Raw genomic sequence first — 14,965 nt, forward strand, 5'->3', positions numbered from 1 at the left:
TGGGAATCGAACCCTCGACCCTGGAGGGGCAAGGTGACAGTACTAACCATTACGCCACCATGTCTTTAACAATATCCAACAATTAAGAACATTTAAGTAAGTTGTGATTGTTTAATTTTTAATCAAGACTTTGTCAAAAATCAAGCAAAATCATTGTTTATGTCAAAATATATTTAAACAACTGGAAAAGAAATGTTACAAGCAAGGAATTAGCAATATGGATCTTGAGTCTGGCTATATATTGAATATTTTTCTGAATATATTATTAATGTTTTTGTATAAAAGAAATACTTTGAGCAGATCTCACTGTGAGATTTCTTTGTGAGACAGCAATTCAGGGAAAAAGTAAAACCATCGGTACAAGCAGATCTCGGCCTTCAGCAGAGAGCAATCCAATCAGCTAGATATTTTTTTTTTTTTACAAAAAGTACATACTGTTCACAGTTACCAACAGTTTTATATGGACTAAGAATTTCAACAGACTTTGATCTGTGCAGTATTGGGTAGCTATGTAAATTATGACCATTGTAATTATTGTCAGTGTGAGAATGCACCCATAATCATTTAGAGAGCTCACAGGACCATGCAGATTTATAGGAAGAATCACAAGGCTCTGTGTTTTCCTCTATAACCCCCTACCCAGTATCGATTACAACCTAAATTCTCCATAATGGAGAACACTCGTGCTAATAGGGAGTGATAAAGTAACTTCATGCTCCTACTTAAACCTTGCCATTCAGTCTTTGTAGACCTGTGCACTCCATATTATTCAAGACCTGTGGAAACAGGGCCCTTCTTTTATGGACTCATATAAATATGAAGAGTCAGGCCTTTTACAACTTCATCTTATGGCCGAGGGCCTATTATGAGGATGAACGCCACTCAAGTTGGCAAAATGAGTGATTGTCCAGTGTCAGCCTGGAGCTCCTTACCTCTGGACTGAGCTGAAAGACATGCTGGTTAATCCATAGCTCTTAAATATTCAACAGCTTAGGATATAATTCAGAGAATAATCTCAGTGTAATGTATGTCTGTTAACTTTGTTCTGTAGGGGGTTGGTAGCTGATTAAAAGTGGCAAAGATCTATAATCATTCTAAACTATTACTATATACAACACCAAGAAACCTCCATCAACATGTCCTACCACTACTACCACTACTACTAATCATCATCATCATCATCATCATCATCATCTATTATTCTGCTGGAGCAAACACCTCCACACAAACTAAAGACTATACATTTGTGACTCTCCTGTTTCTCACTCAGTTTGTCTCACTCTGGCCTGACACTCATTAAACTGAACAGTTCATTACCATTAACGGAAATTAATGCAGTCTAAACCACTCGCAGGCAGGGTTTCAGCAGAAAATTAACATCTAATAGGCAGAATTAGATAGTTTATGTTGACAGAAAGAAGAGTGAAAACGAAAGATGGAGTCTAGGGAAGAAAAAGACCATACAGCCTTCCTCAGAAGTGTGAGCTCAGTGAATTGTTTAAAGGGTATATACACGGTACGCTCCATATACCGCACGTACTTTGTAGGAGCCTGACATTTTCTAGGTAAAATAACTCTGGGAACTGACAGTACCATGGCATTAGCTCTTTATGGAAACAACAATCAAGCGCTCTAATGAGGGAAATAAGTGTGTCCTACATTTTCTCTCCTCTGTTTTTAGCATATTGATTTGATGTTTGGTGAGAAGAGATGAAGAAACCAGTCAAATCTGGGTAAACCCTGATGCGCAGTTTCACACTTAAGTGCTTGTTCTCTATACAGGGCGACGCTAATCAGGTCAGAGGCTGATCAGATACACACGAGCAGTGTGCATGACGACATCTTCCTCAGACCCCGACATCAGATTGAAGATTTAGACTCGTGCACAAGTGACCTGTAATCATGACCACTCACAGGAGAACCACAAGCAGGAGTAATAGAAATCAACTGGAATTTAAATGGAAATTATCTGAATAAATCGTCTGATAGAATGAGATGAATCTGAATGTGAGGAGACTGTCCTTATTCTCCTGCTCTTCTACAATAGTTTGTCCATGCAGTCTAATGCCACAATTTCCTATTAATTTAGATTATTTATAGCAAACACTCGCTTTCCTCAGGTTGCAACTCTGCTTCACACATTCTGCCTGAATCTGGGCAAAGGCATGCTCATTTGCATACATTTGCATGTCATTAGCACATCAAACCTTCTGAGTTAAAAGGCATGCCATGTCAAAAAGTGTTTTGCATCTCTCCACTCTCGCTATTTCCTTTGCTCTTTCCTACTAACTGCCTTCCTTTGTTATGGTGTAAAAAAAAAAAAACACCAATCGGATAGCTTGAACCTCTCAGGAAAATGGAAATTATTACAGAGCGGAACTTGTAGGCACTGGTAATCCTAAAAAAATGTTTGTGCATACTGTATATAAAGATAACTAATCCTTAATTGATAATGTAGCTCACGATGGTAGCAGCAGAATGAATTGCAGAATCTAGAAAAACTGTCTGTCTGCCAGTTTACCAAAAAAAATGCATTAATCTAACTGAAGGAACGTCATCTTGCAGCAAGACAATAACCTAAAACACATTGCAAGGATTAAGTGGAAGGTTTTAGACTGGTTAAGCCAGTCAGCAGACCGTAACTGAGCATGCATGTTAACTTCTGAAGAGGAGAGTGAAACCCACATAACAAACAACAGCGGAAAGAAGGTGATGCACAAGTCTGCAAAAGCTTTAGGAGGGGTTTGTGTGTGTGTGTGTGTGTGTGTGTATGTGTGTGTGTGTGTGTATGTGTGTGTGTGTGTGAACTTTATTCTTTACCCCTGAGAACTATACCAAAGCGTACTATTAAGTGGATCCCCAATGTTAATAAAATGCCATGTGGACTAATGAGGGATTAGATCTCCTTCTATACTTGTTAAGTCTGGCTAAGTTTTAAAGCTGGATCAAATTGTCTTAATTGCTTTAACAAACTAATATGATTAAAGCTAATTTAAAAAAGAAACATCTGCGATCCTAACCTCAAGATTTTACTAGATGTTCCTTATTGTCTTTGTTATTGAGACTTGGCATACTGAAGAATGGCCCTAAGGCAATAAATGTAAAGGTAAATTTCACATTAAATTAATCTGATTGCATGGTATTGTTGCAAAGTGCTTGTCACTGCTGCTAAAATCAAACATGTGGGTAATATTATGCACTATGCATAAGATTCATATGGAAGGTACTGTAGATAAGACACTGTTCAAGTTCAATCACCATAAACTAGAGAGTATAAGCTATAGAGCATGAGCATATCTCACTGGCCTCCAATTTGACTTTAGAGAGCTATAAAAAAAAGGGCAGTGATGATTCCCATGCCCTTGGTAGAGCCTGAGAAGGTTGTGTGAACAGTAGTGTGTATCACTCTTCGGAGACTTATATAATACAGATTGTGACAACAAGGTAATTTATGAAGGAGGAAATTCATACAGCCATCAATTCCACATAATACCATTTAGTCCCATTGCAGTAAGATGTGGTGATATACTATATGAATAATATAGAGCAAACAATTCAGTTATTATTTTACTATAGTTTAACAGTGATTGCAAGCAAAACAAGCAACTAAATAAAAGCCAGCTAAGACGGAAAGAGGAAATCTGGAAGGCACATGCCATAATCTAAAGTATGTGAAATATATTCTTAAGGTTGTCAGTAAAAAAAATAAAAAAAAAAAAAACGTTCCATTTTAAAATCTTTACTTCTTCCTTTATCAGGTGTTGTCATCTTAGAAACTTTTTTTCAGCTCCCTTTAGTGACATTAATTTTAGAGCATAGTTATATTGAGTATAGTGACTTCCTGAACAGTTGTTAATGTCCTGAACTCAGTATGGCTCTCCATCTCATATCGAATCTTTTGTTGTACAAGTTAAGAGATCAAGATCCGTCCACTCAGGTCAGGTCCCCTCCATTCCCCATCATTCCCCTTCAGTGTGTAAAGCCCTGGCTGTTATGCTTCTGACTAATCACTGATCATAATAGCTCCAAATGCCTATTACTGATTGTTTCTCATCAACCAGTCCATTTCCTTCATGACTGCTCACTGTCACAGATTCATTTCGTCTCATTCCTAATATGTAGAAACTATGTATTCTGTAAATATTCTGTAAATGCAAAAACAACTTTTTTCCTATATGAACTACATTCAGTAAGAATTTCATATCTCAATCCTATTCTTCTTCTTCTTATTTTTGTATTGTAAGTGGAAGTATTCCTTCATTATATACCCTAATCAGTAATTTAACATGTGAATGATCAGACTGAATAAATGAATATGCAAATGAATCCATGACGTCTTTGCATGCTTTAGCTACTTTCCTCTGAAAAGACTTGACAAGGCTATTTGTCACAAGCATTTCTGTGTGGTAAAAGGAAACAGCATTTACTGCCACAGTCTCCATTCTTCAGCTGACATAAAATCTTTGAGCTTAGGCTGAATAACTTGCCAGTGCACTGAGATTCTTCCTGTTTAACTTCCTGCTGAGTGGTTTAACAATAAAACTTACTATGCGCATGTTTCAACTTAATATTCTAGATGATTATCCACTTATGACGTTTATTGTGTCCTTTTCTTTGTAATACTTAGATCGCTACTGTATACATTTTTTTTTTTAAATTAGTTAAGTCTCTTTCTAAAGCAAAGAAATAAATCTCTTTTGTAGTTTCTGCCTCACACACTTACAGTGCTTGCTCTATAGCATGGACATGTCCTCCCTGTCAGTGTATTATTGTTACAAAGTTTTGCCACCTCTTTCTTCATTTTAAACTAAAGTAAACCCACACCTTAGCGTTTCTTTCACACACCTATCAGGTTAATGTTTGGCCCGTTAGCTCTTTTGTCACGGAAAAGCTTTTACAGGTCTTGTGCCAGAATGCCAAGATGATGCGATTACTGGACATTTATTCAACCTTTCTTTCATTGTTATGCACTTAGTATGATTAATTATGTCAAGCCCTTTCCCTGACAACTTGTCTCACGCAAGGGAGAAAGAGATGCAGCCCCCCGCCACTGCTCTGTCGTTTTCGATCCTTTTCCCTCTCACTCCTATCCAGTCCATTCAAATTCAATTCAAGGAGCACTCCATCTGCCATCATGGCTGCCACATAACAACAACAACAGACGCAGCAACAACAACAGCAAAACAGACACATAAATAACATTGCCGGTGTATAACAAAGAAAGAGCTCTGGAACGGTTTAGGAATTTACCATCTAATGGGTTGTGACAGTACAGTTCAATAAGGCAAAGGAAGTGAGTAAACCACTGTTTTATCCTCTCTCCCTCTCTCTCTCTCTCTCTCTCTCATTCGCTCTGTCTTTCTGATTATTGGTCTGACATTAGAAAAAGAAGAGTTTTCTAGATGTCCACTCTCCGTCTCCCTCTACGCATTAATTTGGAATTAACATGAAATCACTTGTTTATCTAACACGTCTGTGTTTCAATATCCATATGTTCATCATATGCTCTGTGTTGTCCACTTGTACACACAGAATGAATTGTCACAGAATTGTCCACAGATGTTCTGCCTGCACACACTACATCCCACCCCCAATCTGCATCCCAGAGAAGGGACAGGCCCACTTCTGCTATTCCCATATAGAGTGGACTGCAAAACTGCAGATGTCTTGCATGATGTTCAGCACAATTTGTCACCCGCATTGCCGTATGTCATACCACGATGAGATACACGTTGATGTATGTACGGTGCTTCGGATTGTTGAGGTTTCGCTATATTATGCATTTTGTTGTACTGTAGGATCCATCTCTGTCAGGAAAGAGTGGATTCGGTTGTGTTGGAAAGATTTTGGCATTCATAATCGGGCTACTCTGATTAACATTCATTTTCAGTTGTGCATAACTAATCATATTAATATTCATTGTCTGTAATGAGCAATTCTAAAAGCTTGTTCTACCCTTTTATATCCATGCAAATTTTACATACAAGAGGGTGCCTTCTTTCATGAGGTTATGCATGGCTCATAGGACACAGACATGTCTAGTTCATCCTCTAAGGAGAAATGAGATAAGAGGAAACTGCAACTGGGATTAACACAGCCTGTCATGATCTGACAGCCAAGTGATAATTTACTCACAGGCCACTCCTGCGGGAGTGAACAAAGAGTTTAAAAAGTGAGTGTCCTCATCATGAATGTGATTTATTTTGTCATATCAGATCTTGTTAATCCCCTGCCTTGGTCTCAGGGATCATACCTGGCCATTTTACACCTATTTCTCAATCACTTGGCTTCACTACTGCTGAGAAATTCTTCCTTGTGATATTTTCTCTGATAGAGAAGCATTTATTCATTCGTGCAGCACTGCTGTCTCCAACTCTTTCCAGATCCATAATGGTTCTCCTCCTCTCTCAACATATCCACACTTTTCCAGGAAATGTAATAACATTAAATAGAGTCAAGGTAATTGTATTTTAAAATGCATGACATTCATTTAAACCCAAGCTGTTTTGAATTTAACAGTTTGTACCCTATTATAAACCAAGGCAGCCACAAACTAAAATAGTAATGTGAACTAATATGCTGAAAAGTGCTTTTAAATTGCTCTCTATCCTCCTTTCGTTAGAGTGGCAAAGGTAAGTAAAACTCTCTCTCAACAACACATGAGCTAAAACTGGAAACAGTCTTTTAATACTGTATTAATATATTTTTTTAAGTATGAGACCCCAATATAGCAATATATAACTTCCATGATGGGAAAGGGGACAGATGCACCGCTCAGATTTAGCCAAGTGGATTAGTCTGCTTTACACTGTATATTCATGTCAAAGGGGTTAAAGATAAAGACTCACTTTGTCAAATTTAAGAACAAAGCAGACTTACGAATGTGCTCCCGAATCGGAACTCGTTTGTATGTTGGGGACTATATACACTTAGGAGTCATGGGAGAAAGTCCTGTGGTCAGATAAGACCAAATTAGAACTTTTTGGTCTTAAGACCATTCGGCGTGTTTGGAGGAAGAAGAATGATGAGTATCATCCCAATAATACCCTACCTACAGTGAAGCATGGGGCTGGAAGCATCATGCTCTGGGGTTGTTTTTCTGCACAGGGGACAGGACGACTGCACTGTATTAAGGAGAGGATGAACGGGGCCATGTATTGTGACATGTAAACCTCCTTCCCTCAGTCAGAGCATTAAAGATGGGTCGTGGCTGGGTCTTCCAACATGAGAATGACCCAAAGCACACAGCCAAGAAAACCAGTGGCTCTGTAAGGAGCATATAGACTATTTAAAAGCAAAATAACAGGTCTTTGAGGGTCAGCAATTTGGCTGATTATATGACACACTAATTCATAAATGAATTGTTAAAAAATCATACAATGTGATTTCCAGATTTTTCTTCTTAGATTCTGTCTCTCACAGTGGAAATGCACCTATGCTAAAAATTGTAGACCCCTTCATGATTTCTAAGTAAGAGAACTTGCATCTGGGTGATCAAATACCTATTGACCTCATGTATATATACTCTGCAAAAAAAAAAGAAACGTCCCATTTTCAGGACTATTTCAGGTGTATTTCAACAATAATGTTGTAAAAATCCAAATAACTTTACAGATCTTCATTGTAAAGAGTTTAAACAATGCTTTCCATGCATGTTCAATTAACCATAATCAATTAACATGTCAATTAACATGCACCTGTGGAATGGTCGTTAAGACCTTAACAGCTTACAGAAAGTAGGCATTTAAGGTCAAAGTTCTAAAAACGCAGGACACTAAAGAGACTTGTCTACCGACTGTGAAAAACACCCAAAGAAAGATGCCCAGGGTCCCTGCTCATCTGCGTGAACGTGCATTAGGCATGCTGCAGGGAGGCATGAGGACTGCTGATGTGGCTAGGGCAATAAATTGCCATGTCCGCACTGTGAGACGCCTAAGACAGCGCTACAGGGAGACAGGAAGGACAGCTGATCATCCTCGCAGTGGAAGACCACGTGTAACAACACCTGCACAGGATCGGTACATCCGAATATCACACCTGCGTGACAGGTACAGGATGGCCACAACAACTGCCCGAGTCACACCAGGAACACACAATCCCTCCATCAGTGCTCAGACTGTCCGCAATAGGCAGTCCATGAGGAGGAGATGCACTGCAGTACTTCAAGCAGCTGGTGGCCACACCAGATACTGACTGGTACTTTTGATTTTGAGCCTCCCTTCATTCAGGGACACATTGTGAAACATTTTTAGTTTATGTCTTATGGTTTTGACTCTTTTAGTGTTCATACAAATATTTACACATTAAGTTTACTGAAAGTAAAAACAGTTGAAATTCAGAAGACGTTTCTTTTTTTGCTGAGTATATATATGAAGGCATCCAAAAAATGCATTAATCTCCTTTGAACTTAATAACCTAATTCCATATGCATTATTTTATAGTTTTGAAATCCTCAGTATTGTTGTAGAATGTAGAAAATAAATCACTAAACAAAAACAAAGAAATTTGCAAGTGACCCCAAACTTTTGAACGGTAGTGTGTGTGTGTGTATATATATATATATATATATAGTCCCCAACTATATATAGGAATGCCATTATTTGGTGAAAAGTAACATTTTATTCTGTCAGAATAAATGAGATTGAAAATAAAAGAAACTGAAACAAAAATATTCAACAAACGAGTAAATTCCTGCATATCTACATGATCAAAAACAAAGCTTGCTTTCTGTGGGGATATTCATCAGCTTCATTTCCTAAATTATGTTCTATAATTTTGACAAGAAACTCTCTTGGGTATTGAAACCATATGTCCATGAGACAGAAAAACACCACATTGGTCTGAAATACACTTCCCTTTTTCCTTACTATCATGGTTCCTATTAATACAATTCATATCAGCCACTGCACTTTAACAGACCACACTACATGACTGTTTGCACCTGAGTCACTACTCAGCGTTTAGGACTTGTCTGTCTTTGTCGGTTGTTGTTGATGTTCTCCCCAGTTTGCATAGGTTTTAGTCTTCAACTCATATTTCTTGTTCATATATTATATTGTGTATTAAAATGAACACACTATGCATTTGAATGATAGTAACTTAGATCCCCTTCTACCCCTCTGGGAACTTCCCTCTGCTTCCATGGACTACTAAGGAGGTCACTCTGCCTCCCTGCTTGGCTGAGGACATCACTCCCCTAAGGATGTTACACCTCCTGCTGTGTTGCAGTGTAGTGTTCACCCTCTTCCTTTTCCGGCCTTGTAGAGAACGTCCCTCCTCCATCACCGAGGAGGACATTCAGCCCCTTTTTGCTTGATTGTGGATTTAGTTGCCTCTTGGGTGGTGCATTGGACTTGGTGCCCCATTGGCTCAGTGGTGGTGGCCGTTGCTCTGTTCTTTTGCTCTACCTTAGATTGCATTCAGCCCTCTAGCAAGTGGAAAAGAATTTACTGCCTCACTATCTTATGGAGACCATCACTTCTTCTGCTGCCATCTCCTTCCAGCTACACTAAGGAACCCCCCGGAAACCCTGTCACTGTAAGGGCCCTTATAATCGGAGGGACATCTAATACAGCTGTCCAGGGTCCCCTGTGACTGTGTTTGGCACAGTAAGGGGCAGTGGTGGTTCTGTCATGGCTATGCTAAATACAGGGTTTTTTTGTATTAATACAACATCTTAGTTACACTCAGTGTCTAGCTTTTGTCAGTTGTTGTCATTGTTCTCCTCAAGTCAGTGTTTATTTGTGTTGAGTCCTTTGTTCATGTTCATGTTTCCCTGAACGATATTATTAAGATTGTTTGAGATTTGGGTAAAAATAAATGTAATCTGCACCTGCATCCAACAAATCCCTGCCATTTTTTTATTTCATTAACCTTAAAGTAATGTAGCACTTCAAAACAAAAAAATTAATATGGATGTACATTTGGTTAATAGTGACCTGTAATCTTACTATTTCCTGAGTTTTTGTTTCTTTATTTGCTTTGGAAAAACAAAGAAAAATAGCTAATGCTATACAATGTAGTATAAAATAAAAAAAAAATTCTAGTGGCTGATAAAATAATTGCGCACAAAATATAAAAGAAAATCCCCTATTTATTTCAAGTAATAAATAAAGCCCGAGTGTACTGTTCCTGAAAAATAATCATTATTTAAGTTAATTATTTTCCAATTACTTCACAACCCCGTCTTTTATCCAGTGTATGCTATAGCAAGTTTCCTACAAGAGAAACCCTAAAGCTTTCCATGTCTCTGTTCATTAATCTTTATCAACAATGATTTTAATCTATTCATGTGGAAACATGCAATATACTGTACATGCAATTTTGTAGGTTGTTACAAAAAAAGCATTCTACGTGCATTAATATAAACCTTGTGGCCAAAACTGCTGTTATTAGAATGCATCATTATAATACATCCTGTATACGTTTGTGTTGAAGGGGCAGTTGAAATGATTGGTATTGCATAATTATAGCTCTAAGGTCCTCATTTTGTTTCAGCAGGTGTGTGAAGTTTTGCATGTTTTTCCCATGTTTGTGTGAGCTTCCTCTGGTTTCTCAAGTTTCATCCCATCTCCCAAAAGTGCCCTAAAGTGTGAATGAGTAGATGAATGTGTGTGTGTGTGTGTGTGTGTGTGTGTGTGCATGGATAGTTAGCAAAATAGCTATAAGATTAGAATTTTTTTTTGTAAATGTATGTCCTAATCTAATGAGCTGGATGAAGTAAATCTCTTGTTTATTATAATGTCTTCCATTCAGGAGAGTGATGCAAGAGCATTTCAGAGCAGTCAAAGAAACCTGCAATTATTGTTTCAGAGTAGAGCCACTCATCTGGCAGCATTGAACTCCACAGGTTATAGCCCACAGTCCCTCCAGTGAGGAAATTCTGATGATAATTAGAGACTTCAATACAGGAGTAGAAATTCTGGCTTTTCAAATATCCATCACATGTGCATGTAAAATGTTGATTATACAACAGCTTACAACTCAGCCAACTACAGTGTCTTTTCTTCTTTCGAGTAAGCAATTAACAGTAACGGTGAACTATAGTGAAGAAGGACATGGTCATGTGATCATTTTATAGTCATTATATCCTGTGATGAGCAAGACCACATCAAGTTCCACTAAGTGAAATGCCAAGAACAGGAATCTGAGGTTGTCATGGGCATTGGCTTAAACAAACTGGTCGGTCACATATTAGAGGGAAAAAAAAGAAAATCACCTGGTCTTTTTTTAGTCTTCACTTGTCACGTTTCAACAAGTTTGCAGCCATGATAGTTTCAGATTCTTGTGCTTGGATAATTAGAGTGCTTAGGTTATACGGAGATCATATATTACCCATCCTGCTCATCCGTCTGAGCTTTTGACCTATATCTGCATAATTTTAAGTATTTATCTACATTATGCTGCTGCCACATGATTTGTTGATTGGGTTACTGCATAAATGAGCAGCTGTATAGGTGTTATTCAAGCAGATGATGCGTGTATAATCTTTAATACGTACTTGTATCTGACAAAATTGAAATGAAAAAAAAAAAGTGACATATGGTAAATCAGATTTTGGTCTTCAGTGTTCTCAGGCAAAGTGTGAGACTGTGATTCACATCTCAAAGCCTTCACAATTTCCAGTAAAACCCACAATATAAAAAATAAAACTTTAGACTGTCAGACTCAGCCATTTTATTTATATATAGCAGATGTAGCAACCCAGATGTGTCACCAATAAACATATGCTATCACGTATTCTATGTATCAGTCACATTCATGGGAAAAGCATGAATCATGAGATTCAGAAAGTAGGTTTGAACATTGAACTTTAAGGGGGAAATCACAATTAAAATAAATAATAGGTATTAATTATTGTTATATAGAAATGATTTCTCTGCTGTTCATGGGATGTCAAAACTTGAGTAGTTTTCCTTGTGTTTTAAACGGGCATGCATTTACAAAGATAAGCTTTTATTAAACCATCTGCTTGTAGCAGAGAGTCCAGAAAGGTGGAACCAAATCAATGGCCATAAAATAGTCAGGCACCCAATAAATGAAACAGAAAAAAAACTGAATCCTTAAACCAAAGAACAATAGCAAAGACAGAATGTTAAACACTGTGAACACGTTTTGGGATGTTAATAATAATACTTTTTTTTTGGAGTGGTATTTAGTGTGTCTTTAAATAGAGGTGACTCATGAGAGGTGATTAGAATTTTGTGTGTGTAATCAGTAGGCGAGCTACTATTAATATGAAATTGGGCTTATGCGATTGATAGAAATCTGCAACCAGAATTTGTACAGTACATACACAAATGGAAAGAATTCTGACAAACGTTCTAGCACTGATTAACCAGTTCTGCAATTCTGAAAACTGTTTAATGTACAAAGCTACAAATACAAGGGTCTAGAATTTCTTCAACTGAATAGATTGAATGAGTGTGTACACTGTAAATGAGTGGTTGTGCTGCTTGTTTGATTGCCTGGTAAGTGCTCAGGAGGGTTTGAACCAATCACCCACACCTGGTGAGTCCATTCTAACTGCATTCCAGGGGTGGTTGGTAACCGAGAACACACTGACATATGACCAGCTGTATGACAAAGTGTCAAAGGCATTTCTGGGTTTTCTCGTCATCCTGCACAAAATGTCCTTGTGGGAGGTATCCTGTGTGACCATAACCATGACACAAGGACTATTGCTGATTATTCAGATATGATTAGAATCTGAATATTTGTTGAAAGAGTTGTTTAGCACTTGTAAAGGCAGATGGTAAAATTTTGAGATGCAGTCAATAACTCTGAAGATTGTGTTTCCTTTGGAAATGGGAAAATACGTAGCAAAATCCCTGAGATCATGGTCACTAGAAATAGTCAGTTTGTCTGCCAACAGGTAAGTTTACTTGCAAACAGGGTACTAGGGACGTTTGGCTTGGGCACCCTTGGGGCAGGAAGATATAACCTTTGTTAATGTTGATAAGCATGCTTGGCCATCCGTACTTATTATGGAGGAGCTGGTGATGAATTTGACATGAATTCCTATTGAAGTTTCTATTACAGTATGTTTTTTCCCCTCCAGCCAGTGGACACGTTCATCTAATGTCAGTTTAGCAGCAAGCAGGTCTTGATTACGACTGTCAAGGTTCCTTTCAGGTGCCTTCAAAAGATGGGGACAGGAATACAGGGCAACAGGGTTTTTCTCCAAATTGATGAGACAGCACAATCCCAACTCATGTTTCTGAAGCATCATCCCTAATAAACTGTCTACATGGTTTGGTGCCAGTGGTAAAGGTCTCTCTTAAAGGGAAATGCAGGCTTATTCCACAGCTAAAGTCTACTTTAATTTCTTAATCTCCTTTTTAATTACAGTAGGAAAGTGTGAGGCGCAGTAATGAGGTTGAAGTTACAGATAAACCATTTATATAAATGTATTTGCTGCCACTTATTTGGGCCATTTTCTAATGGTGGTTACCTTGTTTGTGTCCCTAAGGACCCCCTCCTTGCTGATATCAACCACGGAATGAAATTTTAAACTAGTGCTTCTCACATTTTTCCTGTGTTGTGCAGCTGGATCTGTAACATTCTTCATACAGTCAGTCTCTAAAGATGGAGAACAGATTAAAATATTGTCTATGTACTGTAGGCCATCATTAACTAGAAGCAGACAGTTCCCTGTACCTGCTACGGCAAGAGCGATGTACTGAGAGACAGTACTTACGAGGAAACTGTACATGCTAACCCTAATCCTAACACAGTTTTGCACAGTGAACATCCTAAAAAAAAAAAAAGGAAGAATAACCTTTAAAACTCAAGCGGCACAGGTGAATGACCGATTTAAAAAGCAAACAAAGAAACAACTGCTTAAGTCCTGCTGTTGACAGGGGAGGTTTTAGACATCAAACTGGGCATTTGGATTTTCTGATATGTCATGTAAAAACAAAGTTATCATCACTTTTAAAACGTGTAAAATGTACTGCTAGATTAGTGGCTGTCAACAGATAACTGCTGTTGTTTCTTGGTGAGGTGTCTGCCGTGATCTCTATGGCACAGATGTGGACAATCTTTTTGAACTGAGGACAATGGCTTTGAACTGATTTTACTTTTCGTTTTCTGGGAGGAATCTCCACCTGAGTGGGTCACCCTCGACAGAGGTGGATGCAGCTAGAAGATTTAGGGTTCTGAGGCCTTCAACATGACAATAAAGGGAACAGTTCATGATTCTTTTCTGCAACCTGGAGGTCTAAGGGTTGTGAATGTACATTTAGGAAAAACAAGGTATAATATGGAACTTGGTGATTGTGGTGATGAAGAAGGATCTATGCTCATGGTGGAGCAAGTGTAGACTGGTTGTTACAGTGATTTGGTTCAGGCATCTCCAGTCCTTCACAGAGGGTTGTATTTGAAGTGTTGACTGAAGTGAAACTGTTTTTTTCTTGAGCCATTTAGCTCCAAAGGCCATCAGTGCTAAAATAAATTTATTATATTTTGATGGTGCAGACTGGATAGGAAATAAACTGAACTTGTTGAGTAAAGGGAAGACCCATGCTCCCAGGGTTGTTGCTTAGTTTCTTGGTATTGCCCCTGTAACAATTGGCACCTCTACTTGGTGCCAATTGTGTTTTAAAGCTTGGTTTGACACACCTGCATGGGCTTTATGATACAGAAGTTAGTAGAGAGCTTTTCTTCAGCAGGATCCTTGTGTATCGTTGACAAGTTGATGAAAAAAACTAGCTGGGTGGCTAGCTGGTCATGGCAGATAAACCTTTTTAAGACATCTATAATCCTTGATGGTATGCTGGCTTTCACACAGGGTTATTCCATTCACTGCTGGCAGCCAGTGTCCTGACCTCTAGTGCATAGTCAGAGACTTTCTGGTTGCCCTGCTTGATGTCAAGGAGCTTTTTCCTGCTTCTTCTCCCTCTGAGGAGTGAGGAGTCACTCAATAAAAGTACTCAATAAAGTGCTTATAGGATGAGACAGGCTC

General features: G+C 38.3%; 1 protein-coding gene across 2 annotated transcripts in view; it reads right to left on the reverse strand.

The window, feature by feature from the left end:
• nrg3b (neuregulin 3b) overlaps positions 1-14,965 on the reverse strand; it is a 155,304-nt gene that overhangs the window by 39,065 nt on the left and 101,274 nt on the right. The gene's annotated exons all lie outside the window — the stretch shown is intronic.

The sequence above is a fragment of the Clarias gariepinus genome, chromosome 14, assembly GCF_024256425.1.
Source record: "Clarias gariepinus isolate MV-2021 ecotype Netherlands chromosome 14, CGAR_prim_01v2, whole genome shotgun sequence".
Lineage (NCBI taxonomy): Eukaryota > Metazoa > Chordata > Actinopteri > Siluriformes > Clariidae > Clarias > Clarias gariepinus.